Here is a 6,794-nt window from a genome sequence, read left to right on the forward strand (position 1 = left end):
GTCAATAAGTTCTTAGAAAATCTGTCAGAGAGCATCCGCAGTGTCATGTCACATTACTTTTTGACAAGTAGCATCTTTCAGCTAATTACTGTAAAATTTTGAGCGGAATTCATCACGTGGTTTCACTTCTGTAGACGATTAAAGCAAACAACTTTGTATTTTTTGCAACATTGAGTTTCGTGCAATGATCAAACATCTATACATATAAAAGGTTTAACGCCGAAATTAAGAAATCAAAGCTGAGTTGGATAATGTTCATAGCACATCTGCACCAGCGTTTGCAACTGTATATAATTGGGTGAATGAATTTAAACGTGGTCGTACATTCACATGTGATGCATCTCGTTCGGGACGTCCAATTGAGACTGCTACGTCAGAAATTATCAATAAAGTCCACGATATTGTTTTGACTAATCGACGGAGTGAAAGTGCGCGAGCTTGTTGAGACCACAGGCATATCATATGGCACAGTGATTTTAAGTTTGCACGAACAATTGAGTATGAAAAGCTATGGGCAAGATGGGTGCCGCGTTTGCTCACTGTAGACCATAAGCGCGACCCCGATGGCCAAATTCAACGAATTCCGCTACGAATTGCTTCCCCAGCATATTCGCCAGATTTAGCCCCCTGCGACTACTTCCTGTTTCCAAACCAGAAGAAATGGTTCGGTGGAAAGAGATTACCACCAGAGAGCAGCTCATCGCCGAGGCTTATTTTGAAGGGTGGACAAATCATATTATTCGGACGGCTTGAAAAAGTTGGAGAATCGTTGGATCAAGTGTATCGAGTTGAAAGGAGACTATGTTGAGAAATAAAAATGAATTGATAAAAAAAAATGTGTTTTACTATGTTTTTCTAAAAACTTATTGACTTGCCCTCGTATGATTCTTTTGACGGACGGTTAAAAAATGTCACGTTACAATTTTTTTATGCTCTGATGCAACGTATCTAAAACCCATCAAAATTGATAAGAGATAGTTCTGATCGTTCCATTAAACAATATTTCTTGGAAGATCTAAATACATTGTTATAAAGTATATTAACAAATCAAAAATGTTTTGTTTAAAACGTTTTTTTATTTATCTTATTATTTCAACGTTTTCATTGATTCTAATATAAGGGAATCTATAATCTAAAGCTTTAAAGAATTGTTTCGTCCCTTAAAAATGCTCCTCAAAACGAACATGTAAACAAATACTCTTAAATTGTTGTGTTTAATAAAATATTTTAAGAAAAAATAAATCCATTTAGATAATTGTGATATATTGTTTATAAATTACAATATAAATAATTAAATCGTAGTAGAATATTTGAATATTAAAAGTGTGTAACAACGAGCGAGTAAAATGCGTAAATATTAGTAATTTATTTTGTCTGACCAACAATTTTTACAAGACAGAAAAACTATTCGATCGACTCTTTGTTTAATGATTGAGAAAAAATAATGAAAGTTGTCAGTGTGCGACAAAATTATTGTTCACTGAAAGTCCATTATCGATCGTGCCATATTGTATCTGTGTTGTACGTAATCATATACAAAGCAAGGGAGAGAGAGAGAAAAAAAGAGAGAGAGAGAGAGAGAGAGAGAGAGAGAGCGCAGACTACACATCACGAATACTTTTATTGAATAAAAGGAAAAAGAAGTACCTTCAGCGCATCGCGTTTATTCATTATTAACCAGGAAATGGTCATTTGATTTTTTATTGCGTAAATGGTCATTTGGGATGATATTTACTCCCCAATTAAAAATCATTGTTATTAATTATATGTTGTATATTATTCATTGTCCTACAATTTATTAATTTCGAGGTCACTGAGGACATAGATCCGTTTAATTTTTCTTAAGAAACATTAAGGGAAAATTAAATAAAGATAGATACAGGTTTTCGATCAGAAAAGAAAGCTACTTTGACTGACAATGAGCTTTATTTCCTCGTCGCTTCTCGAGTGTAAAAATAATCCCAAGTGACTATTCTCAAGTTGCACTATTTCGATGTCTAACAATAAGAGAAAGAAAGAGAAGTATCGGAATTCGATCCATTATTAGGATCGATGGTGCATTGGAAACGTCTTAATTTCACCTGACGACAAAGTCGTTTTTTTTTATAATGTTACCGTGCTGAAATTATTTTTCCACGCGATAACGAATAAAAAATGGATCCAATGTCGAATAAAGATTGAAAATTTCGCGCTAGAAAAAATTCCCCAATTAAATTAAAATACCGTTCTTTTTCCTCCGCTAGTAAAGCATTATTTTTTCTTACACTAGCTTTTGTGAAATTACAAATAGAGTAAGAGTGAAGTCCCATGAGGCGTATTTTCCGCGTATCGCGTAACCGCGTAATCAATCAGAAGCGATCTGCTGTTTTTGTTTCGTATTTGTCGCCAAGTAGATCGTTTCTGATCGGTTACGCGGCAAATACGCCTTATGAGACTCTACCCTAAGAGTTAATAATTGAAATAAAAATTTATACACACACACACACACACACACACACACACATATACAAATTTAATTGATGTTATTATTAATATACGTTCCGCGATCTTAATTTTAACTATGCGTTGAAATTGTTAAAATAAATGTATAACCAATCAGTTATATATTAGAAGTTAAATAATATTTCTTGAAAAAAAATGTTTTGCAACTTAAAGAAAATTATTGCAGATTTTGAAACAAAACATTCTGTAGACCGTATATAAATTTACCTTATATTTACCTTATATAGAAATTAACATACTTCTTTGAGAAATATGTCACAAAAGAGATACACAATTTATACAGATTATGTGAGTAACAACCCTATAATTAAGAATTTTTGTGAATTTAGACGTAAAGAAAAATGCGCGTTTAAAAAATCACAATGAAGATGTAATAAAGACCTCAAGCCTCATCGTTTGTCAACGACGACAGAAAATAGGTTGACAGAAGATTGAGAAGATTTGACGCACATGTACATATTTATTTTTCAAAATTGTCTCCAAAGACTTGAAACGAATTTGTACTAATTTCAAATAGTATTTCAAACATATAATTTGGGTTATATGATTTATTAAATATTAACACATGTAAATGTAATAAATTTCTATTTGCAACAATCATCTTAGAAGCAAATAAATTTTAATATTCTCCTATTTGATTGATTACGTTTATTTTTGGCACTTTTGTAAATAAACAAAATATAGAAAATACAAAAATTAACTAAAATCAGAATTAAAATTTTGTAATATGGAGATTTAATATTTCCTTAATTCAGAGCTGCTACGTAATAATGGTCAGTAGATTGCTTCTTCACATAAAATCTAGTGAGCGATTGTGTCTGTATGCTTCTTCACATCACTATTGGATTTATGACTAACAATAAGCTTGGACTGTTCTGTAACTATAAAATTTGTACCTTACACTGAGGAGAATCCAAACCTAATGGGCTGAAACGTATGTTTTTGACTATTACTATTATATTATAAAGATTTATTGCGCATCGACACCTGCGTTGGGCATATATTTTTTATTATATTTGACTAATTATCACAGAACCTTTAAAGAAAACTTTTTATATTTGGAGACTTAATAATTGTTGAAATTTTATTTTTATCTAGCAACGATAAGTTTATAAATAAAATTATATTTAAATAGCATTTAATGAAAATAATTTTAGAATAATTTTGATATTTCTAAAAATATTTATATTTAAACGAAAATTTTTAATAAGAAAAAAATAAGTAGAAATATTTGTAAGTTTAAACAGCTATTAACGTTCTAAAAAATATTTTCTTACATTAGTATTAATATTTATAAATTTTTAAAATTTTTAATTCTTTGAGCTAGGTGGATACTTATTAATTTTTAATTCACGCGGGCGTCATTATGCGGTTTTTTACTACTCCGTTTAGAGTACATTTCGGAATTCATACCTTTATTTATCCATTGAAGGTTCAATGTAAAACCGAAACATTTGGGGTTTTGTAATTAATTTTATATTACATATGTATATTTGATTGTAACCGGCACTAATACCTGTGCAAGACTCTTTGGCTGTTTTATTGATTCTTCTTTAATTTGTAATTCTTTAAGCCAGTTGGACCATTTACTAATTATTAATATTTTTTTATTAATTAATTTTATTCTTCGACAACAGTAATTTTATTTTTTTAATTATTAAATTTGATATAAAATAAAAATTTTATTTAATTTTTAAAATTAAATTACATTGATTATGATAATTAGCTTTATTGGAGAATCTTACACTCAATTCAAAGTATAAAATATTTGAACAAAGAGGAAATTAACAAGCGTTTGTCGCAAAAGTAATCAGGAATAATTGCTTTTAACGTATAAAATTATTATATTGAAAAACCGTCAATGCAGCGTAATTCTTTCATGCTCTGCTTATTTGACAGAGAATGGAAATTCGTGACTCTTGTATTGTTATAAAAATAAAAAGATATGAATAAGAATTTATCTATAATTTATACGCTGAAGGCAGCATATTATCGTATTTTTTTTCCATATTGCATATAATAAGTATAAAAAGCAACATAAAATTGAAAAGAATCATATATACGAGTACTGCATACTCCGAAAAAACAATAATATATTAAAAAATCTGATTTTTAAATATTATATAAATTTCGATGACAATCTAACAATTCACTTCGATCGCGCTAAGTAATGAGAATCGAATTTTTTTTTAAATCTTGCAAAATATATAAAGTAGTCGTGTAATCCACCTCCATTGACGTCGGCGCTACTGTATCTCCGTAAAAAGCGGTTTGCTGTTTCCTTTGTATATCATTCGCCTTGGGAGACTATCGGTTTCGAAGATGTATACCCTCGAGTCATATTCGTTTAGCATTTTCTATAGCACTGACTATACAATTCGTGTAGGCGATTTAAACATTAATATTTTAAAGCCACTCTTTTAAAAGTCTTATGCGTAATATTTTGTCATTATTTATGCTGAAACAAATAATAGATTTTTCTACAAAAATATCAAATAATTGTGCATTGCTCTTTTGGATTTAATATTACTTTCGCTGATTATAGCGATTTTGGAGTCAGCCATTAGGTATGCGATGAGTTTGACATAAATAATTATCGCGTAATTTATGCATATTTAAATATAATAAAGCCACACCGTTGATCGTACGTATCTCTGCCGTATATTTTAAGCTTAATTTCTGACGGTACTTTGTCATGCGAAATTGATCAAATTGATTGGACACGGTTTTACGTTTTGGGTGATGATATGATTTCATTTACTGTCAATCTTACAAATACATTTTATCGTTTTACTCCGTTCACATATATAGGCGTAGGTAATACTTCAAGAACTCTCTCTCTCTCTCTCTCTCTCTCTCTCTCTCTCTCTTGGCTTAATGATGCGATACGTAAATTTATAAAATTGAAAAATCGCGCATTAAGCAGGTAATTAACAACAACAAACGCAAATTGATTAAGTTAAATATATAAAATTTCACAACTTGGTTTTCTTTGCAATACAACACGAAAAACGATGATCCTTTCTGAGCTCCTTTGTATTTAAACACTCTTCACGTGATTTATGGAAAAATCTTTTTTTAGAAAGACAGGTTTTTAGGTGTCTACAACTCCTCTCCCACTATCTCTGATCACCTTAATCCTGAGTTACTATAAATTATTTTTATACAATCCACTGATTATTTTTCCTTACACTCTGTTATCGATTATCTTCTCCTTTTCCAACCGTTCACGATGAACAAACTCCAGTTCTCTCAAATCAATTTGACTGATTTATATAATATATTTACATCTTCAAATTCTTACGATTTTTCAGTGCTACTTCTTTCAACTCCTGGCTGTTTTGAATCACTATTTTCATTCTCAACACATGTTTAACAAGAGGAATCTTTTCTTTAGTTTGAAAATAATCAATAGTTTTTCTCCTCCCAAAAGTGTCTAATCACTCCTCTTTTTCGTCATTTCGTCTCATTACATATCTTTTCTTCTTTCCTTTTAAAGATTTTACAGAGCATTTATTTATCAGTTATTAAACTATAATATTCTATCTTTAAACGATGTGATTGTCAGTCTGATTTTTATAAACATTTTATCACAACGTGCCTTCCCTATTTATCAGATTCTGTTTTGATAATAGGTCTTTGTTAGCTTTATTTAGCTTATTTAGATTTCTCTAAAGCTTTTAACTCAGTGAATTATGAACTGTTGCTAAGCTGCATTACTATGGTTGAGTGACATATTTCTCTCTCTCACTTTTTCTCGCTGCTCTATTCATTTCTTATCAACCGATCTCAACAAGTTCTTATCCGTTCTTATCATAATCCAGATATAATCTTCTAGTTTATCTCCAATATTTAATGTTTTCTCAAGTGTACCGGTTTATTTCTAGGACCTTTGCGTTTTAATCTTTTCATTGCTGACTTGCCTTCTCATTAATTACAGCTGTACATGTATGTTGATGATGTTTTTCTCTTTAAAACTTTTAAGCTATCCGAAGTTCTTTATGTCACAACTACTTTAAACTATGACATTCAACAAATTACTGATTGATGAACAAATGATTGAATCTAAATCCCTCAAAATTATCACTTCTAATTACTGATCTTTCTATCCTGTTTTTTGTATTCTCGCTTTTGTCATATACACAATGTTCTTTTACTTCTCAACTTGGCCTATGTTGACTCCTCTCAATTCGAACACCATGTTATAATCAAATTTAGGCTTGCATGTACTCAAATGTTATACCCACCTTCTACGTCGCGACTTAACTGTTTTCCAAAAATTATACATCACA

This window comes from Wasmannia auropunctata, unplaced genomic scaffold, assembly GCF_000956235.1.
Source record: "Wasmannia auropunctata unplaced genomic scaffold, wasmannia.A_1.0 LD334542.1, whole genome shotgun sequence".
In the NCBI taxonomy this organism is placed as follows: Eukaryota; Metazoa; Arthropoda; class Insecta; order Hymenoptera; family Formicidae; genus Wasmannia; species Wasmannia auropunctata.